This window comes from Durio zibethinus, unplaced genomic scaffold (assembly GCF_047325235.1).
Source record: "Durio zibethinus cultivar Kanyao isolate XHJ-2024 unplaced genomic scaffold, ASM4732523v1 HiC_scaffold_3, whole genome shotgun sequence".
NCBI classification, from domain to species: Eukaryota; Viridiplantae; Streptophyta; class Magnoliopsida; order Malvales; family Malvaceae; genus Durio; species Durio zibethinus.
This window is the reverse complement of record NW_028323044.1, coordinates 3285779-3307638: the sequence shown is the minus strand read 5'-3', so window position 1 is coordinate 3307638 and position 21860 is coordinate 3285779. Positions and strand designations below refer to the sequence as shown.

General features: G+C 51.3%; 51 non-coding genes across 51 annotated transcripts; all 51 read right to left on the bottom strand.

Annotated features, from left to right (window-relative positions):
• Positions 1–36: 36 nt before the first annotated feature.
• LOC149504119 (5S ribosomal RNA) lies at positions 37–155 on the bottom strand. Its single transcript, XR_016339045.1, has one exon. It is a non-coding gene; the product is annotated as a 5S ribosomal RNA (ribosomal RNA).
• A 312-nt stretch (positions 156–467) lies between these two features.
• Positions 468–586, bottom strand: LOC149504118 (5S ribosomal RNA). Its single transcript, XR_016339044.1, has one exon. It is a non-coding gene; the product is annotated as a 5S ribosomal RNA (ribosomal RNA).
• A 312-nt stretch (positions 587–898) lies between these two features.
• LOC149504117 (5S ribosomal RNA) lies at positions 899–1017 on the bottom strand. Its single transcript, XR_016339043.1, has one exon. It is a non-coding gene; the product is annotated as a 5S ribosomal RNA (ribosomal RNA).
• Positions 1018–1329: 312 nt separating this feature from the next.
• Positions 1330–1448, bottom strand: LOC149504116 (5S ribosomal RNA). The gene has a single exon (XR_016339042.1). It is a non-coding gene; the product is annotated as a 5S ribosomal RNA (ribosomal RNA).
• Positions 1449–1760: 312 nt separating this feature from the next.
• On the bottom strand, positions 1761–1879 carry LOC149504115 (5S ribosomal RNA). Its single transcript, XR_016339041.1, has one exon. It is a non-coding gene; the product is annotated as a 5S ribosomal RNA (ribosomal RNA).
• Positions 1880–2191: 312 nt separating this feature from the next.
• Positions 2192–2310, bottom strand: LOC149504114 (5S ribosomal RNA). Its single transcript, XR_016339040.1, has one exon. It is a non-coding gene; the product is annotated as a 5S ribosomal RNA (ribosomal RNA).
• Positions 2311–2622: 312 nt separating this feature from the next.
• On the bottom strand, positions 2623–2741 carry LOC149504113 (5S ribosomal RNA). Its single transcript, XR_016339039.1, has one exon. It is a non-coding gene; the product is annotated as a 5S ribosomal RNA (ribosomal RNA).
• A 312-nt stretch (positions 2742–3053) lies between these two features.
• On the bottom strand, positions 3054–3172 carry LOC149504112 (5S ribosomal RNA). Its single transcript, XR_016339038.1, has one exon. It is a non-coding gene; the product is annotated as a 5S ribosomal RNA (ribosomal RNA).
• A 312-nt stretch (positions 3173–3484) lies between these two features.
• Positions 3485–3603, bottom strand: LOC149504111 (5S ribosomal RNA). Its single transcript, XR_016339036.1, has one exon. It is a non-coding gene; the product is annotated as a 5S ribosomal RNA (ribosomal RNA).
• A 312-nt stretch (positions 3604–3915) lies between these two features.
• Positions 3916–4034, bottom strand: LOC149504110 (5S ribosomal RNA). Its single transcript, XR_016339035.1, has one exon. It is a non-coding gene; the product is annotated as a 5S ribosomal RNA (ribosomal RNA).
• A 313-nt stretch (positions 4035–4347) lies between these two features.
• LOC149504109 (5S ribosomal RNA) lies at positions 4348–4466 on the bottom strand. Its single transcript, XR_016339034.1, has one exon. It is a non-coding gene; the product is annotated as a 5S ribosomal RNA (ribosomal RNA).
• Positions 4467–4778: 312 nt separating this feature from the next.
• LOC149504108 (5S ribosomal RNA) lies at positions 4779–4897 on the bottom strand. Its single transcript, XR_016339033.1, has one exon. It is a non-coding gene; the product is annotated as a 5S ribosomal RNA (ribosomal RNA).
• Positions 4898–5209: 312 nt separating this feature from the next.
• On the bottom strand, positions 5210–5328 carry LOC149504107 (5S ribosomal RNA). Its single transcript, XR_016339032.1, has one exon. It is a non-coding gene; the product is annotated as a 5S ribosomal RNA (ribosomal RNA).
• Positions 5329–5640: 312 nt separating this feature from the next.
• On the bottom strand, positions 5641–5759 carry LOC149504106 (5S ribosomal RNA). Its single transcript, XR_016339031.1, has one exon. It is a non-coding gene; the product is annotated as a 5S ribosomal RNA (ribosomal RNA).
• A 312-nt stretch (positions 5760–6071) lies between these two features.
• LOC149504105 (5S ribosomal RNA) lies at positions 6072–6190 on the bottom strand. Its single transcript, XR_016339030.1, has one exon. It is a non-coding gene; the product is annotated as a 5S ribosomal RNA (ribosomal RNA).
• Positions 6191–6502: 312 nt separating this feature from the next.
• Positions 6503–6621, bottom strand: LOC149504104 (5S ribosomal RNA). The gene has a single exon (XR_016339029.1). It is a non-coding gene; the product is annotated as a 5S ribosomal RNA (ribosomal RNA).
• A 312-nt stretch (positions 6622–6933) lies between these two features.
• On the bottom strand, positions 6934–7052 carry LOC149504103 (5S ribosomal RNA). Its single transcript, XR_016339028.1, has one exon. It is a non-coding gene; the product is annotated as a 5S ribosomal RNA (ribosomal RNA).
• Positions 7053–7364: 312 nt separating this feature from the next.
• On the bottom strand, positions 7365–7483 carry LOC149504102 (5S ribosomal RNA). Its single transcript, XR_016339027.1, has one exon. It is a non-coding gene; the product is annotated as a 5S ribosomal RNA (ribosomal RNA).
• A 312-nt stretch (positions 7484–7795) lies between these two features.
• LOC149504101 (5S ribosomal RNA) lies at positions 7796–7914 on the bottom strand. Its single transcript, XR_016339025.1, has one exon. It is a non-coding gene; the product is annotated as a 5S ribosomal RNA (ribosomal RNA).
• Positions 7915–8226: 312 nt separating this feature from the next.
• On the bottom strand, positions 8227–8345 carry LOC149504100 (5S ribosomal RNA). The gene has a single exon (XR_016339024.1). It is a non-coding gene; the product is annotated as a 5S ribosomal RNA (ribosomal RNA).
• A 312-nt stretch (positions 8346–8657) lies between these two features.
• Positions 8658–8776, bottom strand: LOC149504099 (5S ribosomal RNA). Its single transcript, XR_016339023.1, has one exon. It is a non-coding gene; the product is annotated as a 5S ribosomal RNA (ribosomal RNA).
• Positions 8777–9088: 312 nt separating this feature from the next.
• On the bottom strand, positions 9089–9207 carry LOC149504098 (5S ribosomal RNA). Its single transcript, XR_016339022.1, has one exon. It is a non-coding gene; the product is annotated as a 5S ribosomal RNA (ribosomal RNA).
• A 312-nt stretch (positions 9208–9519) lies between these two features.
• On the bottom strand, positions 9520–9638 carry LOC149504097 (5S ribosomal RNA). The gene has a single exon (XR_016339021.1). It is a non-coding gene; the product is annotated as a 5S ribosomal RNA (ribosomal RNA).
• Positions 9639–9950: 312 nt separating this feature from the next.
• LOC149504096 (5S ribosomal RNA) lies at positions 9951–10069 on the bottom strand. Its single transcript, XR_016339020.1, has one exon. It is a non-coding gene; the product is annotated as a 5S ribosomal RNA (ribosomal RNA).
• Positions 10070–10381: 312 nt separating this feature from the next.
• Positions 10382–10500, bottom strand: LOC149504095 (5S ribosomal RNA). The gene has a single exon (XR_016339019.1). It is a non-coding gene; the product is annotated as a 5S ribosomal RNA (ribosomal RNA).
• A 312-nt stretch (positions 10501–10812) lies between these two features.
• Positions 10813–10931, bottom strand: LOC149504094 (5S ribosomal RNA). The gene has a single exon (XR_016339018.1). It is a non-coding gene; the product is annotated as a 5S ribosomal RNA (ribosomal RNA).
• Positions 10932–11243: 312 nt separating this feature from the next.
• Positions 11244–11362, bottom strand: LOC149504093 (5S ribosomal RNA). Its single transcript, XR_016339017.1, has one exon. It is a non-coding gene; the product is annotated as a 5S ribosomal RNA (ribosomal RNA).
• Positions 11363–11674: 312 nt separating this feature from the next.
• On the bottom strand, positions 11675–11793 carry LOC149504092 (5S ribosomal RNA). The gene has a single exon (XR_016339016.1). It is a non-coding gene; the product is annotated as a 5S ribosomal RNA (ribosomal RNA).
• A 312-nt stretch (positions 11794–12105) lies between these two features.
• On the bottom strand, positions 12106–12224 carry LOC149504091 (5S ribosomal RNA). The gene has a single exon (XR_016339014.1). It is a non-coding gene; the product is annotated as a 5S ribosomal RNA (ribosomal RNA).
• Positions 12225–12536: 312 nt separating this feature from the next.
• LOC149504090 (5S ribosomal RNA) lies at positions 12537–12655 on the bottom strand. The gene has a single exon (XR_016339013.1). It is a non-coding gene; the product is annotated as a 5S ribosomal RNA (ribosomal RNA).
• Positions 12656–12967: 312 nt separating this feature from the next.
• On the bottom strand, positions 12968–13086 carry LOC149504089 (5S ribosomal RNA). Its single transcript, XR_016339012.1, has one exon. It is a non-coding gene; the product is annotated as a 5S ribosomal RNA (ribosomal RNA).
• Positions 13087–13398: 312 nt separating this feature from the next.
• On the bottom strand, positions 13399–13517 carry LOC149504088 (5S ribosomal RNA). Its single transcript, XR_016339011.1, has one exon. It is a non-coding gene; the product is annotated as a 5S ribosomal RNA (ribosomal RNA).
• A 312-nt stretch (positions 13518–13829) lies between these two features.
• On the bottom strand, positions 13830–13948 carry LOC149504087 (5S ribosomal RNA). Its single transcript, XR_016339010.1, has one exon. It is a non-coding gene; the product is annotated as a 5S ribosomal RNA (ribosomal RNA).
• A 312-nt stretch (positions 13949–14260) lies between these two features.
• On the bottom strand, positions 14261–14379 carry LOC149504086 (5S ribosomal RNA). The gene has a single exon (XR_016339009.1). It is a non-coding gene; the product is annotated as a 5S ribosomal RNA (ribosomal RNA).
• A 312-nt stretch (positions 14380–14691) lies between these two features.
• On the bottom strand, positions 14692–14810 carry LOC149504085 (5S ribosomal RNA). Its single transcript, XR_016339008.1, has one exon. It is a non-coding gene; the product is annotated as a 5S ribosomal RNA (ribosomal RNA).
• A 312-nt stretch (positions 14811–15122) lies between these two features.
• Positions 15123–15241, bottom strand: LOC149504084 (5S ribosomal RNA). Its single transcript, XR_016339007.1, has one exon. It is a non-coding gene; the product is annotated as a 5S ribosomal RNA (ribosomal RNA).
• A 312-nt stretch (positions 15242–15553) lies between these two features.
• Positions 15554–15672, bottom strand: LOC149504083 (5S ribosomal RNA). The gene has a single exon (XR_016339006.1). It is a non-coding gene; the product is annotated as a 5S ribosomal RNA (ribosomal RNA).
• Positions 15673–15984: 312 nt separating this feature from the next.
• Positions 15985–16103, bottom strand: LOC149504082 (5S ribosomal RNA). The gene has a single exon (XR_016339005.1). It is a non-coding gene; the product is annotated as a 5S ribosomal RNA (ribosomal RNA).
• Positions 16104–16415: 312 nt separating this feature from the next.
• Positions 16416–16534, bottom strand: LOC149504081 (5S ribosomal RNA). Its single transcript, XR_016339003.1, has one exon. It is a non-coding gene; the product is annotated as a 5S ribosomal RNA (ribosomal RNA).
• Positions 16535–16846: 312 nt separating this feature from the next.
• LOC149504080 (5S ribosomal RNA) lies at positions 16847–16965 on the bottom strand. The gene has a single exon (XR_016339002.1). It is a non-coding gene; the product is annotated as a 5S ribosomal RNA (ribosomal RNA).
• Positions 16966–17277: 312 nt separating this feature from the next.
• On the bottom strand, positions 17278–17396 carry LOC149504079 (5S ribosomal RNA). Its single transcript, XR_016339001.1, has one exon. It is a non-coding gene; the product is annotated as a 5S ribosomal RNA (ribosomal RNA).
• A 312-nt stretch (positions 17397–17708) lies between these two features.
• LOC149504078 (5S ribosomal RNA) lies at positions 17709–17827 on the bottom strand. Its single transcript, XR_016339000.1, has one exon. It is a non-coding gene; the product is annotated as a 5S ribosomal RNA (ribosomal RNA).
• Positions 17828–18139: 312 nt separating this feature from the next.
• LOC149504077 (5S ribosomal RNA) lies at positions 18140–18258 on the bottom strand. Its single transcript, XR_016338999.1, has one exon. It is a non-coding gene; the product is annotated as a 5S ribosomal RNA (ribosomal RNA).
• A 313-nt stretch (positions 18259–18571) lies between these two features.
• LOC149504076 (5S ribosomal RNA) lies at positions 18572–18690 on the bottom strand. The gene has a single exon (XR_016338998.1). It is a non-coding gene; the product is annotated as a 5S ribosomal RNA (ribosomal RNA).
• Positions 18691–19002: 312 nt separating this feature from the next.
• Positions 19003–19121, bottom strand: LOC149504075 (5S ribosomal RNA). Its single transcript, XR_016338997.1, has one exon. It is a non-coding gene; the product is annotated as a 5S ribosomal RNA (ribosomal RNA).
• A 312-nt stretch (positions 19122–19433) lies between these two features.
• On the bottom strand, positions 19434–19552 carry LOC149504074 (5S ribosomal RNA). The gene has a single exon (XR_016338996.1). It is a non-coding gene; the product is annotated as a 5S ribosomal RNA (ribosomal RNA).
• Positions 19553–19864: 312 nt separating this feature from the next.
• LOC149504073 (5S ribosomal RNA) lies at positions 19865–19983 on the bottom strand. The gene has a single exon (XR_016338995.1). It is a non-coding gene; the product is annotated as a 5S ribosomal RNA (ribosomal RNA).
• Positions 19984–20295: 312 nt separating this feature from the next.
• LOC149504072 (5S ribosomal RNA) lies at positions 20296–20414 on the bottom strand. The gene has a single exon (XR_016338994.1). It is a non-coding gene; the product is annotated as a 5S ribosomal RNA (ribosomal RNA).
• A 312-nt stretch (positions 20415–20726) lies between these two features.
• On the bottom strand, positions 20727–20845 carry LOC149504071 (5S ribosomal RNA). Its single transcript, XR_016338992.1, has one exon. It is a non-coding gene; the product is annotated as a 5S ribosomal RNA (ribosomal RNA).
• Positions 20846–21157: 312 nt separating this feature from the next.
• Positions 21158–21276, bottom strand: LOC149504070 (5S ribosomal RNA). The gene has a single exon (XR_016338991.1). It is a non-coding gene; the product is annotated as a 5S ribosomal RNA (ribosomal RNA).
• A 312-nt stretch (positions 21277–21588) lies between these two features.
• LOC149504069 (5S ribosomal RNA) lies at positions 21589–21707 on the bottom strand. Its single transcript, XR_016338990.1, has one exon. It is a non-coding gene; the product is annotated as a 5S ribosomal RNA (ribosomal RNA).
• Between the last annotated feature and the right edge of the window lie 153 nt (positions 21708–21860).

The window sequence follows — 21860 nt, the reverse complement described above, 5'->3', positions numbered from 1 at the left end:
AAACGACGGAAGAATACCGGAAATTAAAAAGAACGAGGAGTGCAACACGAGGACTTCCCAGGAGGTCACCCATCCTAGTACTACTCTCGCCCAAGCACGCTTAACTGCGGAGTTCTGATGGGATCCGGTGCTTTAGTGCTGGTATGATCGCACCCGTCACTTCTTGCGCAAATTATGTATCCGACCCTTCCTTTCCCGTGCGTTGCTCGACGTGTCACACGCGAGCCCCCGTCCAAAAGATTACGCAATACGCCAAGAAGAGGGGGTTCATCGATTTCTCAACCCGTCATCGATTAATCGCCGCGAACGGTAATCGGCGAGCAAACGATTAAGTATGCAGTAATTGCGACGGACGGATACCAAAAACTAAAAAGAACGTGAGGTGCTGCGAACGGCAATCAACGAACAAGCCCAAGTGCCTGCACGGCAATAAACGACGGAAGAATACCGGAAATTAAAAAGAACGAGGAGTGCAACACGAGGACTTCCCAGGAGGTCACCCATCCTAGTACTACTCTCGCCCAAGCACGCTTAACTGCGGAGTTCTGATGGGATCCGGTGCTTTAGTGCTGGTATGATCGCACCCGTCACTTCTTGCGCAAATTATGTATCCGACCCTTCCTTTCCCGTGCGTTGCTCGACGTGTCACACGCGAGCCCCCGTCCAAAAGATTACGCAATACGCCAAGAAGAGGGGGTTCATCGATTTCTCAACCCGTCATCGATTAATCGCCGCGAACGGTAATCGGCGAGCAAACGATTAAGTATGCAGTAATTGCGACGGACGGATACCAAAAACTAAAAAGAACGTGAGGTGCTGCGAACGGCAATCAACGAACAAGCCCAAGTGCCTGCACGGCAATAAACGACGGAAGAATACCGGAAATTAAAAAGAACGAGGAGTGCAACACGAGGACTTCCCAGGAGGTCACCCATCCTAGTACTACTCTCGCCCAAGCACGCTTAACTGCGGAGTTCTGATGGGATCCGGTGCTTTAGTGCTGGTATGATCGCACCCGTCACTTCTTGCGCAAATTATGTATCCGACCCTTCCTTTCCCGTGCGTTGCTCGACGTGTCACACGCGAGCCCCCGTCCAAAAGATTACGCAATACGCCAAGAAGAGGGGGTTCATCGATTTCTCAACCCGTCATCGATTAATCGCCGCGAACGGTAATCGGCGAGCAAACGATTAAGTATGCAGTAATTGCGACGGACGGATACCAAAAACTAAAAAGAACGTGAGGTGCTGCGAACGGCAATCAACGAACAAGCCCAAGTGCCTGCACGGCAATAAACGACGGAAGAATACCGGAAATTAAAAAGAACGAGGAGTGCAACACGAGGACTTCCCAGGAGGTCACCCATCCTAGTACTACTCTCGCCCAAGCACGCTTAACTGCGGAGTTCTGATGGGATCCGGTGCTTTAGTGCTGGTATGATCGCACCCGTCACTTCTTGCGCAAATTATGTATCCGACCCTTCCTTTCCCGTGCGTTGCTCGACGTGTCACACGCGAGCCCCCGTCCAAAAGATTACGCAATACGCCAAGAAGAGGGGGTTCATCGATTTCTCAACCCGTCATCGATTAATCGCCGCGAACGGTAATCGGCGAGCAAACGATTAAGTATGCAGTAATTGCGACGGACGGATACCAAAAACTAAAAAGAACGTGAGGTGCTGCGAACGGCAATCAACGAACAAGCCCAAGTGCCTGCACGGCAATAAACGACGGAAGAATACCGGAAATTAAAAAGAACGAGGAGTGCAACACGAGGACTTCCCAGGAGGTCACCCATCCTAGTACTACTCTCGCCCAAGCACGCTTAACTGCGGAGTTCTGATGGGATCCGGTGCTTTAGTGCTGGTATGATCGCACCCGTCACTTCTTGCGCAAATTATGTATCCGACCCTTCCTTTCCCGTGCGTTGCTCGACGTGTCACACGCGAGCCCCCGTCCAAAAGATTACGCAATACGCCAAGAAGAGGGGGTTCATCGATTTCTCAACCCGTCATCGATTAATCGCCGCGAACGGTAATCGGCGAGCAAACGATTAAGTATGCAGTAATTGCGACGGACGGATACCAAAAACTAAAAAGAACGTGAGGTGCTGCGAACGGCAATCAACGAACAAGCCCAAGTGCCTGCACGGCAATAAACGACGGAAGAATACCGGAAATTAAAAAGAACGAGGAGTGCAACACGAGGACTTCCCAGGAGGTCACCCATCCTAGTACTACTCTCGCCCAAGCACGCTTAACTGCGGAGTTCTGATGGGATCCGGTGCTTTAGTGCTGGTATGATCGCACCCGTCACTTCTTGCGCAAATTATGTATCCGACCCTTCCTTTCCCGTGCGTTGCTCGACGTGTCACACGCGAGCCCCCGTCCAAAAGATTACGCAATACGCCAAGAAGAGGGGGTTCATCGATTTCTCAACCCGTCATCGATTAATCGCCGCGAACGGTAATCGGCGAGCAAACGATTAAGTATGCAGTAATTGCGACGGACGGATACCAAAAACTAAAAAGAACGTGAGGTGCTGCGAACGGCAATCAACGAACAAGCCCAAGTGCCTGCACGGCAATAAACGACGGAAGAATACCGGAAATTAAAAAGAACGAGGAGTGCAACACGAGGACTTCCCAGGAGGTCACCCATCCTAGTACTACTCTCGCCCAAGCACGCTTAACTGCGGAGTTCTGATGGGATCCGGTGCTTTAGTGCTGGTATGATCGCACCCGTCACTTCTTGCGCAAATTATGTATCCGACCCTTCCTTTCCCGTGCGTTGCTCGACGTGTCACACGCGAGCCCCCGTCCAAAAGATTACGCAATACGCCAAGAAGAGGGGGTTCATCGATTTCTCAACCCGTCATCGATTAATCGCCGCGAACGGTAATCGGCGAGCAAACGATTAAGTATGCAGTAATTGCGACGGACGGATACCAAAAACTAAAAAGAACGTGAGGTGCTGCGAACGGCAATCAACGAACAAGCCCAAGTGCCTGCACGGCAATAAACGACGGAAGAATACCGGAAATTAAAAAGAACGAGGAGTGCAACACGAGGACTTCCCAGGAGGTCACCCATCCTAGTACTACTCTCGCCCAAGCACGCTTAACTGCGGAGTTCTGATGGGATCCGGTGCTTTAGTGCTGGTATGATCGCACCCGTCACTTCTTGCGCAAATTATGTATCCGACCCTTCCTTTCCCGTGCGTTGCTCGACGTGTCACACGCGAGCCCCCGTCCAAAAGATTACGCAATACGCCAAGAAGAGGGGGTTCATCGATTTCTCAACCCGTCATCGATTAATCGCCGCGAACGGTAATCGGCGAGCAAACGATTAAGTATGCAGTAATTGCGACGGACGGATACCAAAAACTAAAAAGAACGTGAGGTGCTGCGAACGGCAATCAACGAACAAGCCCAAGTGCCTGCACGGCAATAAACGACGGAAGAATACCGGAAATTAAAAAGAACGAGGAGTGCAACACGAGGACTTCCCAGGAGGTCACCCATCCTAGTACTACTCTCGCCCAAGCACGCTTAACTGCGGAGTTCTGATGGGATCCGGTGCTTTAGTGCTGGTATGATCGCACCCGTCACTTCTTGCGCAAATTATGTATCCGACCCTTCCTTTCCCGTGCGTTGCTCGACGTGTCACACGCGAGCCCCCGTCCAAAAGATTACGCAATACGCCAAGAAGAGGGGGTTCATCGATTTCTCAACCCGTCATCGATTAATCGCCGCGAACGGTAATCGGCGAGCAAACGATTAAGTATGCAGTAATTGCGACGGACGGATACCAAAAACTAAAAAGAACGTGAGGTGCTGCGAACGGCAATCAACGAACAAGCCCAAGTGCCTGCACGGCAATAAACGACGGAAGAATACCGGAAATTAAAAAGAACGAGGAGTGCAACACGAGGACTTCCCAGGAGGTCACCCATCCTAGTACTACTCTCGCCCAAGCACGCTTAACTGCGGAGTTCTGATGGGATCCGGTGCTTTAGTGCTGGTATGATCGCACCCGTCACTTCTTGCGCAAATTATGTATCCGACCCTTCCTTTCCCGTGCGTTGCTCGACGTGTCACACGCGAGCCCCCGTCCAAAAGATTACGCAATACGCCAAGAAGAGGGGGTTCATCGATTTCTCAACCCGTCATCGATTAATCGCCTGCGAACGGTAATCGGCGAGCAAACGATTAAGTATGCAGTAATTGCGACGGACGGATACCAAAAACTAAAAAGAACGTGAGGTGCTGCGAACGGCAATCAACGAACAAGCCCAAGTGCCTGCACGGCAATAAACGACGGAAGAATACCGGAAATTAAAAAGAACGAGGAGTGCAACACGAGGACTTCCCAGGAGGTCACCCATCCTAGTACTACTCTCGCCCAAGCACGCTTAACTGCGGAGTTCTGATGGGATCCGGTGCTTTAGTGCTGGTATGATCGCACCCGTCACTTCTTGCGCAAATTATGTATCCGACCCTTCCTTTCCCGTGCGTTGCTCGACGTGTCACACGCGAGCCCCCGTCCAAAAGATTACGCAATACGCCAAGAAGAGGGGGTTCATCGATTTCTCAACCCGTCATCGATTAATCGCCGCGAACGGTAATCGGCGAGCAAACGATTAAGTATGCAGTAATTGCGACGGACGGATACCAAAAACTAAAAAGAACGTGAGGTGCTGCGAACGGCAATCAACGAACAAGCCCAAGTGCCTGCACGGCAATAAACGACGGAAGAATACCGGAAATTAAAAAGAACGAGGAGTGCAACACGAGGACTTCCCAGGAGGTCACCCATCCTAGTACTACTCTCGCCCAAGCACGCTTAACTGCGGAGTTCTGATGGGATCCGGTGCTTTAGTGCTGGTATGATCGCACCCGTCACTTCTTGCGCAAATTATGTATCCGACCCTTCCTTTCCCGTGCGTTGCTCGACGTGTCACACGCGAGCCCCCGTCCAAAAGATTACGCAATACGCCAAGAAGAGGGGGTTCATCGATTTCTCAACCCGTCATCGATTAATCGCCGCGAACGGTAATCGGCGAGCAAACGATTAAGTATGCAGTAATTGCGACGGACGGATACCAAAAACTAAAAAGAACGTGAGGTGCTGCGAACGGCAATCAACGAACAAGCCCAAGTGCCTGCACGGCAATAAACGACGGAAGAATACCGGAAATTAAAAAGAACGAGGAGTGCAACACGAGGACTTCCCAGGAGGTCACCCATCCTAGTACTACTCTCGCCCAAGCACGCTTAACTGCGGAGTTCTGATGGGATCCGGTGCTTTAGTGCTGGTATGATCGCACCCGTCACTTCTTGCGCAAATTATGTATCCGACCCTTCCTTTCCCGTGCGTTGCTCGACGTGTCACACGCGAGCCCCCGTCCAAAAGATTACGCAATACGCCAAGAAGAGGGGGTTCATCGATTTCTCAACCCGTCATCGATTAATCGCCGCGAACGGTAATCGGCGAGCAAACGATTAAGTATGCAGTAATTGCGACGGACGGATACCAAAAACTAAAAAGAACGTGAGGTGCTGCGAACGGCAATCAACGAACAAGCCCAAGTGCCTGCACGGCAATAAACGACGGAAGAATACCGGAAATTAAAAAGAACGAGGAGTGCAACACGAGGACTTCCCAGGAGGTCACCCATCCTAGTACTACTCTCGCCCAAGCACGCTTAACTGCGGAGTTCTGATGGGATCCGGTGCTTTAGTGCTGGTATGATCGCACCCGTCACTTCTTGCGCAAATTATGTATCCGACCCTTCCTTTCCCGTGCGTTGCTCGACGTGTCACACGCGAGCCCCCGTCCAAAAGATTACGCAATACGCCAAGAAGAGGGGGTTCATCGATTTCTCAACCCGTCATCGATTAATCGCCGCGAACGGTAATCGGCGAGCAAACGATTAAGTATGCAGTAATTGCGACGGACGGATACCAAAAACTAAAAAGAACGTGAGGTGCTGCGAACGGCAATCAACGAACAAGCCCAAGTGCCTGCACGGCAATAAACGACGGAAGAATACCGGAAATTAAAAAGAACGAGGAGTGCAACACGAGGACTTCCCAGGAGGTCACCCATCCTAGTACTACTCTCGCCCAAGCACGCTTAACTGCGGAGTTCTGATGGGATCCGGTGCTTTAGTGCTGGTATGATCGCACCCGTCACTTCTTGCGCAAATTATGTATCCGACCCTTCCTTTCCCGTGCGTTGCTCGACGTGTCACACGCGAGCCCCCGTCCAAAAGATTACGCAATACGCCAAGAAGAGGGGGTTCATCGATTTCTCAACCCGTCATCGATTAATCGCCGCGAACGGTAATCGGCGAGCAAACGATTAAGTATGCAGTAATTGCGACGGACGGATACCAAAAACTAAAAAGAACGTGAGGTGCTGCGAACGGCAATCAACGAACAAGCCCAAGTGCCTGCACGGCAATAAACGACGGAAGAATACCGGAAATTAAAAAGAACGAGGAGTGCAACACGAGGACTTCCCAGGAGGTCACCCATCCTAGTACTACTCTCGCCCAAGCACGCTTAACTGCGGAGTTCTGATGGGATCCGGTGCTTTAGTGCTGGTATGATCGCACCCGTCACTTCTTGCGCAAATTATGTATCCGACCCTTCCTTTCCCGTGCGTTGCTCGACGTGTCACACGCGAGCCCCCGTCCAAAAGATTACGCAATACGCCAAGAAGAGGGGGTTCATCGATTTCTCAACCCGTCATCGATTAATCGCCGCGAACGGTAATCGGCGAGCAAACGATTAAGTATGCAGTAATTGCGACGGACGGATACCAAAAACTAAAAAGAACGTGAGGTGCTGCGAACGGCAATCAACGAACAAGCCCAAGTGCCTGCACGGCAATAAACGACGGAAGAATACCGGAAATTAAAAAGAACGAGGAGTGCAACACGAGGACTTCCCAGGAGGTCACCCATCCTAGTACTACTCTCGCCCAAGCACGCTTAACTGCGGAGTTCTGATGGGATCCGGTGCTTTAGTGCTGGTATGATCGCACCCGTCACTTCTTGCGCAAATTATGTATCCGACCCTTCCTTTCCCGTGCGTTGCTCGACGTGTCACACGCGAGCCCCCGTCCAAAAGATTACGCAATACGCCAAGAAGAGGGGGTTCATCGATTTCTCAACCCGTCATCGATTAATCGCCGCGAACGGTAATCGGCGAGCAAACGATTAAGTATGCAGTAATTGCGACGGACGGATACCAAAAACTAAAAAGAACGTGAGGTGCTGCGAACGGCAATCAACGAACAAGCCCAAGTGCCTGCACGGCAATAAACGACGGAAGAATACCGGAAATTAAAAAGAACGAGGAGTGCAACACGAGGACTTCCCAGGAGGTCACCCATCCTAGTACTACTCTCGCCCAAGCACGCTTAACTGCGGAGTTCTGATGGGATCCGGTGCTTTAGTGCTGGTATGATCGCACCCGTCACTTCTTGCGCAAATTATGTATCCGACCCTTCCTTTCCCGTGCGTTGCTCGACGTGTCACACGCGAGCCCCCGTCCAAAAGATTACGCAATACGCCAAGAAGAGGGGGTTCATCGATTTCTCAACCCGTCATCGATTAATCGCCGCGAACGGTAATCGGCGAGCAAACGATTAAGTATGCAGTAATTGCGACGGACGGATACCAAAAACTAAAAAGAACGTGAGGTGCTGCGAACGGCAATCAACGAACAAGCCCAAGTGCCTGCACGGCAATAAACGACGGAAGAATACCGGAAATTAAAAAGAACGAGGAGTGCAACACGAGGACTTCCCAGGAGGTCACCCATCCTAGTACTACTCTCGCCCAAGCACGCTTAACTGCGGAGTTCTGATGGGATCCGGTGCTTTAGTGCTGGTATGATCGCACCCGTCACTTCTTGCGCAAATTATGTATCCGACCCTTCCTTTCCCGTGCGTTGCTCGACGTGTCACACGCGAGCCCCCGTCCAAAAGATTACGCAATACGCCAAGAAGAGGGGGTTCATCGATTTCTCAACCCGTCATCGATTAATCGCCGCGAACGGTAATCGGCGAGCAAACGATTAAGTATGCAGTAATTGCGACGGACGGATACCAAAAACTAAAAAGAACGTGAGGTGCTGCGAACGGCAATCAACGAACAAGCCCAAGTGCCTGCACGGCAATAAACGACGGAAGAATACCGGAAATTAAAAAGAACGAGGAGTGCAACACGAGGACTTCCCAGGAGGTCACCCATCCTAGTACTACTCTCGCCCAAGCACGCTTAACTGCGGAGTTCTGATGGGATCCGGTGCTTTAGTGCTGGTATGATCGCACCCGTCACTTCTTGCGCAAATTATGTATCCGACCCTTCCTTTCCCGTGCGTTGCTCGACGTGTCACACGCGAGCCCCCGTCCAAAAGATTACGCAATACGCCAAGAAGAGGGGGTTCATCGATTTCTCAACCCGTCATCGATTAATCGCCGCGAACGGTAATCGGCGAGCAAACGATTAAGTATGCAGTAATTGCGACGGACGGATACCAAAAACTAAAAAGAACGTGAGGTGCTGCGAACGGCAATCAACGAACAAGCCCAAGTGCCTGCACGGCAATAAACGACGGAAGAATACCGGAAATTAAAAAGAACGAGGAGTGCAACACGAGGACTTCCCAGGAGGTCACCCATCCTAGTACTACTCTCGCCCAAGCACGCTTAACTGCGGAGTTCTGATGGGATCCGGTGCTTTAGTGCTGGTATGATCGCACCCGTCACTTCTTGCGCAAATTATGTATCCGACCCTTCCTTTCCCGTGCGTTGCTCGACGTGTCACACGCGAGCCCCCGTCCAAAAGATTACGCAATACGCCAAGAAGAGGGGGTTCATCGATTTCTCAACCCGTCATCGATTAATCGCCGCGAACGGTAATCGGCGAGCAAACGATTAAGTATGCAGTAATTGCGACGGACGGATACCAAAAACTAAAAAGAACGTGAGGTGCTGCGAACGGCAATCAACGAACAAGCCCAAGTGCCTGCACGGCAATAAACGACGGAAGAATACCGGAAATTAAAAAGAACGAGGAGTGCAACACGAGGACTTCCCAGGAGGTCACCCATCCTAGTACTACTCTCGCCCAAGCACGCTTAACTGCGGAGTTCTGATGGGATCCGGTGCTTTAGTGCTGGTATGATCGCACCCGTCACTTCTTGCGCAAATTATGTATCCGACCCTTCCTTTCCCGTGCGTTGCTCGACGTGTCACACGCGAGCCCCCGTCCAAAAGATTACGCAATACGCCAAGAAGAGGGGGTTCATCGATTTCTCAACCCGTCATCGATTAATCGCCGCGAACGGTAATCGGCGAGCAAACGATTAAGTATGCAGTAATTGCGACGGACGGATACCAAAAACTAAAAAGAACGTGAGGTGCTGCGAACGGCAATCAACGAACAAGCCCAAGTGCCTGCACGGCAATAAACGACGGAAGAATACCGGAAATTAAAAAGAACGAGGAGTGCAACACGAGGACTTCCCAGGAGGTCACCCATCCTAGTACTACTCTCGCCCAAGCACGCTTAACTGCGGAGTTCTGATGGGATCCGGTGCTTTAGTGCTGGTATGATCGCACCCGTCACTTCTTGCGCAAATTATGTATCCGACCCTTCCTTTCCCGTGCGTTGCTCGACGTGTCACACGCGAGCCCCCGTCCAAAAGATTACGCAATACGCCAAGAAGAGGGGGTTCATCGATTTCTCAACCCGTCATCGATTAATCGCCGCGAACGGTAATCGGCGAGCAAACGATTAAGTATGCAGTAATTGCGACGGACGGATACCAAAAACTAAAAAGAACGTGAGGTGCTGCGAACGGCAATCAACGAACAAGCCCAAGTGCCTGCACGGCAATAAACGACGGAAGAATACCGGAAATTAAAAAGAACGAGGAGTGCAACACGAGGACTTCCCAGGAGGTCACCCATCCTAGTACTACTCTCGCCCAAGCACGCTTAACTGCGGAGTTCTGATGGGATCCGGTGCTTTAGTGCTGGTATGATCGCACCCGTCACTTCTTGCGCAAATTATGTATCCGACCCTTCCTTTCCCGTGCGTTGCTCGACGTGTCACACGCGAGCCCCCGTCCAAAAGATTACGCAATACGCCAAGAAGAGGGGGTTCATCGATTTCTCAACCCGTCATCGATTAATCGCCGCGAACGGTAATCGGCGAGCAAACGATTAAGTATGCAGTAATTGCGACGGACGGATACCAAAAACTAAAAAGAACGTGAGGTGCTGCGAACGGCAATCAACGAACAAGCCCAAGTGCCTGCACGGCAATAAACGACGGAAGAATACCGGAAATTAAAAAGAACGAGGAGTGCAACACGAGGACTTCCCAGGAGGTCACCCATCCTAGTACTACTCTCGCCCAAGCACGCTTAACTGCGGAGTTCTGATGGGATCCGGTGCTTTAGTGCTGGTATGATCGCACCCGTCACTTCTTGCGCAAATTATGTATCCGACCCTTCCTTTCCCGTGCGTTGCTCGACGTGTCACACGCGAGCCCCCGTCCAAAAGATTACGCAATACGCCAAGAAGAGGGGGTTCATCGATTTCTCAACCCGTCATCGATTAATCGCCGCGAACGGTAATCGGCGAGCAAACGATTAAGTATGCAGTAATTGCGACGGACGGATACCAAAAACTAAAAAGAACGTGAGGTGCTGCGAACGGCAATCAACGAACAAGCCCAAGTGCCTGCACGGCAATAAACGACGGAAGAATACCGGAAATTAAAAAGAACGAGGAGTGCAACACGAGGACTTCCCAGGAGGTCACCCATCCTAGTACTACTCTCGCCCAAGCACGCTTAACTGCGGAGTTCTGATGGGATCCGGTGCTTTAGTGCTGGTATGATCGCACCCGTCACTTCTTGCGCAAATTATGTATCCGACCCTTCCTTTCCCGTGCGTTGCTCGACGTGTCACACGCGAGCCCCCGTCCAAAAGATTACGCAATACGCCAAGAAGAGGGGGTTCATCGATTTCTCAACCCGTCATCGATTAATCGCCGCGAACGGTAATCGGCGAGCAAACGATTAAGTATGCAGTAATTGCGACGGACGGATACCAAAAACTAAAAAGAACGTGAGGTGCTGCGAACGGCAATCAACGAACAAGCCCAAGTGCCTGCACGGCAATAAACGACGGAAGAATACCGGAAATTAAAAAGAACGAGGAGTGCAACACGAGGACTTCCCAGGAGGTCACCCATCCTAGTACTACTCTCGCCCAAGCACGCTTAACTGCGGAGTTCTGATGGGATCCGGTGCTTTAGTGCTGGTATGATCGCACCCGTCACTTCTTGCGCAAATTATGTATCCGACCCTTCCTTTCCCGTGCGTTGCTCGACGTGTCACACGCGAGCCCCCGTCCAAAAGATTACGCAATACGCCAAGAAGAGGGGGTTCATCGATTTCTCAACCCGTCATCGATTAATCGCCGCGAACGGTAATCGGCGAGCAAACGATTAAGTATGCAGTAATTGCGACGGACGGATACCAAAAACTAAAAAGAACGTGAGGTGCTGCGAACGGCAATCAACGAACAAGCCCAAGTGCCTGCACGGCAATAAACGACGGAAGAATACCGGAAATTAAAAAGAACGAGGAGTGCAACACGAGGACTTCCCAGGAGGTCACCCATCCTAGTACTACTCTCGCCCAAGCACGCTTAACTGCGGAGTTCTGATGGGATCCGGTGCTTTAGTGCTGGTATGATCGCACCCGTCACTTCTTGCGCAAATTATGTATCCGACCCTTCCTTTCCCGTGCGTTGCTCGACGTGTCACACGCGAGCCCCCGTCCAAAAGATTACGCAATACGCCAAGAAGAGGGGGTTCATCGATTTCTCAACCCGTCATCGATTAATCGCCGCGAACGGTAATCGGCGAGCAAACGATTAAGTATGCAGTAATTGCGACGGACGGATACCAAAAACTAAAAAGAACGTGAGGTGCTGCGAACGGCAATCAACGAACAAGCCCAAGTGCCTGCACGGCAATAAACGACGGAAGAATACCGGAAATTAAAAAGAACGAGGAGTGCAACACGAGGACTTCCCAGGAGGTCACCCATCCTAGTACTACTCTCGCCCAAGCACGCTTAACTGCGGAGTTCTGATGGGATCCGGTGCTTTAGTGCTGGTATGATCGCACCCGTCACTTCTTGCGCAAATTATGTATCCGACCCTTCCTTTCCCGTGCGTTGCTCGACGTGTCACACGCGAGCCCCCGTCCAAAAGATTACGCAATACGCCAAGAAGAGGGGGTTCATCGATTTCTCAACCCGTCATCGATTAATCGCCGCGAACGGTAATCGGCGAGCAAACGATTAAGTATGCAGTAATTGCGACGGACGGATACCAAAAACTAAAAAGAACGTGAGGTGCTGCGAACGGCAATCAACGAACAAGCCCAAGTGCCTGCACGGCAATAAACGACGGAAGAATACCGGAAATTAAAAAGAACGAGGAGTGCAACACGAGGACTTCCCAGGAGGTCACCCATCCTAGTACTACTCTCGCCCAAGCACGCTTAACTGCGGAGTTCTGATGGGATCCGGTGCTTTAGTGCTGGTATGATCGCACCCGTCACTTCTTGCGCAAATTATGTATCCGACCCTTCCTTTCCCGTGCGTTGCTCGACGTGTCACACGCGAGCCCCCGTCCAAAAGATTACGCAATACGCCAAGAAGAGGGGGTTCATCGATTTCTCAACCCGTCATCGATTAATCGCCGCGAACGGTAATCGGCGAGCAAACGATTAAGTATGCAGTAATTGCGACGGACGGATACCAAAAACTAAAAAGAACGTGAGGTGCTGCGAACGGCAATCAACGAACAAGCCCAAGTGCCTGCACGGCAATAAACGACGGAAGAATACCGGAAATTAAAAAGAACGAGGAGTGCAACACGAGGACTTCCCAGGAGGTCACCCATCCTAGTACTACTCTCGCCCAAGCACGCTTAACTGCGGAGTTCTGATGGGATCCGGTGCTTTAGTGCTGGTATGATCGCACCCGTCACTTCTTGCGCAAATTATGTATCCGACCCTTCCTTTCCCGTGCGTTGCTCGACGTGTCACACGCGAGCCCCCGTCCAAAAGATTACGCAATACGCCAAGAAGAGGGGGTTCATCGATTTCTCAACCCGTCATCGATTAATCGCCGCGAACGGTAATCGGCGAGCAAACGATTAAGTATGCAGTAATTGCGACGGACGGATACCAAAAACTAAAAAGAACGTGAGGTGCTGCGAACGGCAATCAACGAACAAGCCCAAGTGCCTGCACGGCAATAAACGACGGAAGAATACCGGAAATTAAAAAGAACGAGGAGTGCAACACGAGGACTTCCCAGGAGGTCACCCATCCTAGTACTACTCTCGCCCAAGCACGCTTAACTGCGGAGTTCTGATGGGATCCGGTGCTTTAGTGCTGGTATGATCGCACCCGTCACTTCTTGCGCAAATTATGTATCCGACCCTTCCTTTCCCGTGCGTTGCTCGACGTGTCACACGCGAGCCCCCGTCCAAAAGATTACGCAATACGCCAAGAAGAGGGGGTTCATCGATTTCTCAACCCGTCATCGATTAATCGCCGCGAACGGTAATCGGCGAGCAAACGATTAAGTATGCAGTAATTGCGACGGACGGATACCAAAAACTAAAAAGAACGTGAGGTGCTGCGAACGGCAATCAACGAACAAGCCCAAGTGCCTGCACGGCAATAAACGACGGAAGAATACCGGAAATTAAAAAGAACGAGGAGTGCAACACGAGGACTTCCCAGGAGGTCACCCATCCTAGTACTACTCTCGCCCAAGCACGCTTAACTGCGGAGTTCTGATGGGATCCGGTGCTTTAGTGCTGGTATGATCGCACCCGTCACTTCTTGCGCAAATTATGTATCCGACCCTTCCTTTCCCGTGCGTTGCTCGACGTGTCACACGCGAGCCCCCGTCCAAAAGATTACGCAATACGCCAAGAAGAGGGGGTTCATCGATTTCTCAACCCGTCATCGATTAATCGCCGCGAACGGTAATCGGCGAGCAAACGATTAAGTATGCAGTAATTGCGACGGACGGATACCAAAAACTAAAAAGAACGTGAGGTGCTGCGAACGGCAATCAACGAACAAGCCCAAGTGCCTGCACGGCAATAAACGACGGAAGAATACCGGAAATTAAAAAGAACGAGGAGTGCAACACGAGGACTTCCCAGGAGGTCACCCATCCTAGTACTACTCTCGCCCAAGCACGCTTAACTGCGGAGTTCTGATGGGATCCGGTGCTTTAGTGCTGGTATGATCGCACCCGTCACTTCTTGCGCAAATTATGTATCCGACCCTTCCTTTCCCGTGCGTTGCTCGACGTGTCACACGCGAGCCCCCGTCCAAAAGATTACGCAATACGCCAAGAAGAGGGGGTTCATCGATTTCTCAACCCGTCATCGATTAATCGCCGCGAACGGTAATCGGCGAGCAAACGATTAAGTATGCAGTAATTGCGACGGACGGATACCAAAAACTAAAAAGAACGTGAGGTGCTGCGAACGGCAATCAACGAACAAGCCCAAGTGCCTGCACGGCAATAAACGACGGAAGAATACCGGAAATTAAAAAGAACGAGGAGTGCAACACGAGGACTTCCCAGGAGGTCACCCATCCTAGTACTACTCTCGCCCAAGCACGCTTAACTGCGGAGTTCTGATGGGATCCGGTGCTTTAGTGCTGGTATGATCGCACCCGTCACTTCTTGCGCAAATTATGTATCCGACCCTTCCTTTCCCGTGCGTTGCTCGACGTGTCACACGCGAGCCCCCGTCCAAAAGATTACGCAATACGCCAAGAAGAGGGGGTTCATCGATTTCTCAACCCGTCATCGATTAATCGCCGCGAACGGTAATCGGCGAGCAAACGATTAAGTATGCAGTAATTGCGACGGACGGATACCAAAAACTAAAAAGAACGTGAGGTGCTGCGAACGGCAATCAACGAACAAGCCCAAGTGCCTGCACGGCAATAAACGACGGAAGAATACCGGAAATTAAAAAGAACGAGGAGTGCAACACGAGGACTTCCCAGGAGGTCACCCATCCTAGTACTACTCTCGCCCAAGCACGCTTAACTGCGGAGTTCTGATGGGATCCGGTGCTTTAGTGCTGGTATGATCGCACCCGTCACTTCTTGCGCAAATTATGTATCCGACCCTTCCTTTCCCGTGCGTTGCTCGACGTGTCACACGCGAGCCCCCGTCCAAAAGATTACGCAATACGCCAAGAAGAGGGGGTTCATCGATTTCTCAACCCGTCATCGATTAATCGCCGCGAACGGTAATCGGCGAGCAAACGATTAAGTATGCAGTAATTGCGACGGACGGATACCAAAAACTAAAAAGAACGTGAGGTGCTGCGAACGGCAATCAACGAACAAGCCCAAGTGCCTGCACGGCAATAAACGACGGAAGAATACCGGAAATTAAAAAGAACGAGGAGTGCAACACGAGGACTTCCCAGGAGGTCACCCATCCTAGTACTACTCTCGCCCAAGCACGCTTAACTGCGGAGTTCTGATGGGATCCGGTGCTTTAGTGCTGGTATGATCGCACCCGTCACTTCTTGCGCAAATTATGTATCCGACCCTTCCTTTCCCGTGCGTTGCTCGACGTGTCACACGCGAGCCCCCGTCCAAAAGATTACGCAATACGCCAAGAAGAGGGGGTTCATCGATTTCTCAACCCGTCATCGATTAATCGCCGCGAACGGTAATCGGCGAGCAAACGATTAAGTATGCAGTAATTGCGACGGACGGATACCAAAAACTAAAAAGAACGTGAGGTGCTGCGAACGGCAATCAACGAACAAGCCCAAGTGCCTGCACGGCAATAAACGACGGAAGAATACCGGAAATTAAAAAGAACGAGGAGTGCAACACGAGGACTTCCCAGGAGGTCACCCATCCTAGTACTACTCTCGCCCAAGCACGCTTAACTGCGGAGTTCTGATGGGATCCGGTGCTTTAGTGCTGGTATGATCGCACCCGTCACTTCTTGCGCAAATTATGTATCCGACCCTTCCTTTCCCGTGCGTTGCTCGACGTGTCACACGCGAGCCCCCGTCCAAAAGATTACGCAATACGCCAAGAAGAGGGGGTTCATCGATTTCTCAACCCGTCATCGATTAATCGCCGCGAACGGTAATCGGCGAGCAAACGATTAAGTATGCAGTAATTGCGACGGACGGATACCAAAAACTAAAAAGAACGTGAGGTGCTGCGAACGGCAATCAACGAACAAGCCCAAGTGCCTGCACGGCAATAAACGACGGAAGAATACCGGAAATTAAAAAGAACGAGGAGTGCAACACGAGGACTTCCCAGGAGGTCACCCATCCTAGTACTACTCTCGCCCAAGCACGCTTAACTGCGGAGTTCTGATGGGATCCGGTGCTTTAGTGCTGGTATGATCGCACCCGTCACTTCTTGCGCAAATTATGTATCCGACCCTTCCTTTCCCGTGCGTTGCTCGACGTGTCACACGCGAGCCCCCGTCCAAAAGATTACGCAATACGCCAAGAAGAGGGGGTTCATCGATTTCTCAACCCGTCATCGATTAATCGCCGCGAACGGTAATCGGCGAGCAAACGATTAAGTATGCAGTAATTGCGACGGACGGATACCAAAAACTAAAAAGAACGTGAGGTGCTGCGAACGGCAATCAACGAACAAGCCCAAGTGCCTGCACGGCAATAAACGACGGAAGAATACCGGAAATTAAAAAGAACGAGGAGTGCAACACGAGGACTTCCCAGGAGGTCACCCATCCTAGTACTACTCTCGCCCAAGCACGCTTAACTGCGGAGTTCTGATGGGATCCGGTGCTTTAGTGCTGGTATGATCGCACCCGTCACTTCTTGCGCAAATTATGTATCCGACCCTTCCTTTCCCGTGCGTTGCTCGACGTGTCACACGCGAGCCCCCGTCCAAAAGATTACGCAATACGCCAAGAAGAGGGGGTTCATCGATTTCTCAACCCGTCATCGATTAATCGCCGCGAACGGTAATCGGCGAGCAAACGATTAAGTATGCAGTAATTGCGACGGACGGATACCAAAAACTAAAAAGAACGTGAGGTGCTGCGAACGGCAATCAACGAACAAGCCCAAGTGCCTGCACGGCAATAAACGACGGAAGAATACCGGAAATTAAAAAGAACGAGGAGTGCAACACGAGGACTTCCCAGGAGGTCACCCATCCTAGTACTACTCTCGCCCAAGCACGCTTAACTGCGGAGTTCTGATGGGATCCGGTGCTTTAGTGCTGGTATGATCGCACCCGTCACTTCTTGCGCAAATTATGTATCCGACCCTTCCTTTCCCGTGCGTTGCTCGACGTGTCACACGCGAGCCCCCGTCCAAAAGATTACGCAATACGCCAAGAAGAGGGGGTTCATCGATTTCTCAACCCGTCATCGATTAATCGCCGCGAACGGTAATCGGCGAGCAAACGATTAAGTATGCAGTAATTGCGACGGACGGATACCAAAAACTAAAAAGAACGTGAGGTGCTGCGAACGGCAATCAACGAACAAGCCCAAGTGCCTGCACGGCAATAAACGACGGAAGAATACCGGAAATTAAAAAGAACGAGGAGTGCAACACGAGGACTTCCCAGGAGGTCACCCATCCTAGTACTACTCTCGCCCAAGCACGCTTAACTGCGGAGTTCTGATGGGATCCGGTGCTTTAGTGCTGGTATGATCGCACCCGTCACTTCTTGCGCAAATTATGTATCCGACCCTTCCTTTCCCGTGCGTTGCTCGACGTGTCACACGCGAGCCCCCGTCCAAAAGATTACGCAATACGCCAAGAAGAGGGGGTTCATCGATTTCTCAACCCGTCATCGATTAATCGCCGCGAACGGTAATCGGCGAGCAAACGATTAAGTATGCAGTAATTGCGACGGACGGATACCAAAAACTAAAAAGAACGTGAGGTGCTGCGAACGGCAATCAACGAACAAGCCCAAGTGCCTGCACGGCAATAAACGACGGAAGAATACCGGAAATTAAAAAGAACGAGGAGTGCAACACGAGGACTTCCCAGGAGGTCACCCATCCTAGTACTACTCTCGCCCAAGCACGCTTAACTGCGGAGTTCTGATGGGATCCGGTGCTTTAGTGCTGGTATGATCGCACCCGTCACTTCTTGCGCAAATTATGTATCCGACCCTTCCTTTCCCGTGCGTTGCTCGACGTGTTCACACGCGAGCCCCCGTCCAAAAGATTACGCAATACGCCAAGAAGAGGGGGTTCATCGATTTCTCAACCCGTCATCGATTAATCGCCGCGAACGGTAATCGGCGAGCAAACGATTAAGTATGCAGTAATTGCGACGGACGGATACCAAAAACTAAAAAGAACGTGAGGTGCTGCGAACGGCAATCAACGAACAAGCCCAAGTGCCTGCACGGCAATAAACGACGGAAGAATACCGGAAATTAAAAAGAACGAGGAGTGCAACACGAGGACTTCCCAGGAGGTCACCCATCCTAGTACTACTCTCGCCCAAGCACGCTTAACTGCGGAGTTCTGATGGGATCCGGTGCTTTAGTGCTGGTATGATCGCACCCGTCACTTCTTGCGCAAATTATGTATCCGACCCTTCCTTTCCCGTGCGTTGCTCGACGTGTCACACGCGAGCCCCCGTCCAAAAGATTACGCAATACGCCAAGAAGAGGGGGTTCATCGATTTCTCAACCCGTCATCGATTAATCGCCGCGAACGGTAATCGGCGAGCAAACGATTAAGTATGCAGTAATTGCGACGGACGGATACCAAAAACTAAAAAGAACGTGAGGTGCTGCGAACGGCAATCAACGAACAAGCCCAAGTGCCTGCACGGCAATAAACGACGGAAGAATACCGGAAATTAAAAAGAACGAGGAGTGCAACACGAGGACTTCCCAGGAGGTCACCCATCCTAGTACTACTCTCGCCCAAGCACGCTTAACTGCGGAGTTCTGATGGGATCCGGTGCTTTAGTGCTGGTATGATCGCACCCGTCACTTCTTGCGCAAATTATGTATCCGACCCTTCCTTTCCCGTGCGTTGCTCGACGTGTCACACGCGAGCCCCCGTCCAAAAGATTACGCAATACGCCAAGAAGAGGGGGTTCATCGATTTCTCAACCCGTCATCGATTAATCGCCGCGAACGGTAATCGGCGAGCAAACGATTAAGTATGCAGTAATTGCGACGGACGGATACCAAAAACTAAAAAGAACGTGAGGTGCTGCGAACGGCAATCAACGAACAAGCCCAAGTGCCTGCACGGCAATAAACGACGGAAGAATACCGGAAATTAAAAAGAACGAGGAGTGCAACACGAGGACTTCCCAGGAGGTCACCCATCCTAGTACTACTCTCGCCCAAGCACGCTTAACTGCGGAGTTCTGATGGGATCCGGTGCTTTAGTGCTGGTATGATCGCACCCGTCACTTCTTGCGCAAATTATGTATCCGACCCTTCCTTTCCCGTGCGTTGCTCGACGTGTCACACGCGAGCCCCCGTCCAAAAGATTACGCAATACGCCAAGAAGAGGGGGTTCATCGATTTCTCAACCCGTCATCGATTAATCGCCGCGAACGGTAATCGGCGAGCAAACGATTAAGTATGCAGTAATTGCGACGGACGGATACCAAAAACTAAAAAGAACGTGAGGTGCTGCGAACGGCAATCAACGAACAAGCCCAAGTGCCTGCACGGCAATAAACGACGGAAGAATACCGGAAATTAAAAAGAACGAGGAGTGCAACACGAGGACTTCCCAGGAGGTCACCCATCCTAGTACTACTCTCGCCCAAGCACGCTTAACTGCGGAGTTCTGATGGGATCCGGTGCTTTAGTGCTGGTATGATCGCACCCGTCACTTCTTGCGCAAATTATGTATCCGACCCTTCCTTTCCCGTGCGTTGCTCGACGTGTCACACGCGAGCCCCCGTCCAAAAGATTACGCAATACGCCAAGAAGAGGGGGTTCATCGATTTCTCAACCCGTCATCGATTAATCGCCGCGAACGGTAATCGGCGAGCAAACGATTAAGTATGCAGTAATTGCGACGGACGGATACCAAAAACTAAAAAGAACGTGAGGTGCTGCGAACGGCAATCAACGAACAAGCCCAAGTGCCTGCACGGCAATAAACGACGGAAGAATACCGGAAATTAAAAAGAACGAGGAGTGCAACACGAGGACTTCCCAGGAGGTCACCCATCCTAGTACTACTCTCGCCCAAGCACGCTTAACTGCGGAGTTCTGATGGGATCCGGTGCTTTAGTGCTGGTATGATCGCACCCGTCACTTCTTGCGCAAATTATGTATCCGACCCTTCCTTTCCCGTGCGTTGCTCGACGTGTCACACGCGAGCCCCCGTCCAAAAGATTACGCAATACGCCAAGAAGAGGGGGTTCATCGATTTCTCAACCCGTCATCGATTAATCGCCGCGAACGGTAATCGGCGAGCAAACGATTAAGTATGCAGTAATTGCGACGGACGGATACCAAAAACTAAAAAGAACGTGAGGTGCTGCGAACGGCAATCAACGAACAAGCCCAAGTGCCTGCACGGCAATAAACGACGGAAGAATACCGGAAATTAAAAAGAACGAGGAGTGCAACACGAGGACTTCCCAGGAGGTCACCCATCCTAGTACTACTCTCGCCCAAGCACGCTTAACTGCGGAGTTCTGATGGGATCCGGTGCTTTAGTGCTGGTATGATCGCACCCGTCACTTCTTGCGCAAATTATGTATCCGACCCTTCCTTTCCCGTGCGTTGCTCGACGTGTCACACGCGAGCCCCCGTCCAAAAGATTACGCAATACGCCAAGAAGAGGGGGTTCATCGATTTCTCAACCCGTCATCGATTAATCGCCGCGAACGGTAATCGGCGAGCAAACGATTAAGTATGCAGTAATTGCGACGGACGGATACCAAAAACTAAAAAGAACGTGAGGTGCTGCGAACGGCAATCAACGAACAAGCCCAAGTGCCTGCACGGCAATAAACGACGGAAGAATACCGGAAATTAAAAAGAACGAGGAGTGCAACACGAGGACTTCCCAGGAGGTCACCCATCCTAGTACTACTCTCGCCCAAGCACGCTTAACTGCGGAGTTCTGATGGGATCCGGTGCTTTAGTGCTGGTATGATCGCACCCGTCACTTCTTGCGCAAATTATGTATCCGACCCTTCCTTTCCCGTGCGTTGCTCGACGTGTCACACGCGAGCCCCCGTCCAAAAGATTACGCAATACGCCAAGAAGAGGGGGTTCATCGATTTCTCAACCCGTCATCGATTAATCGCCGCGAACGGTAATCGGCGAGCAAACGATTAAGTATGCAGTAATTGCGACGGACGGATACCAAAAACTAAAAAGAACGTGAGGTGCTGCGAACGGCAATCAACGAACAAGCCCAAGTGCCTGCACGGCAATAAACGACGGAAGAATACCGGAAATTAAAAAGAACGAGGAGTGCAACACGAGGACTTCCCAGGAGGTCACCCATCCTAGTACTACTCTCGCCCAAGCACGCTTAACTGCGGAGTTCTGATGGGATCCGGTGCTTTAGTGCTGGTATGATCGCACCCGTCACTTCTTGCGCAAATTATGTATCCGACCCTTCCTTTCCCGTGCGTTGCTCGACGTGTCACACGCGAGCCCCCGTCCAAAAGATTACGCAATACGCCAAGAAGAGGGGGTTCATCGATTTCTCAACCCGTCATCGATTAATCGCCGCGAAC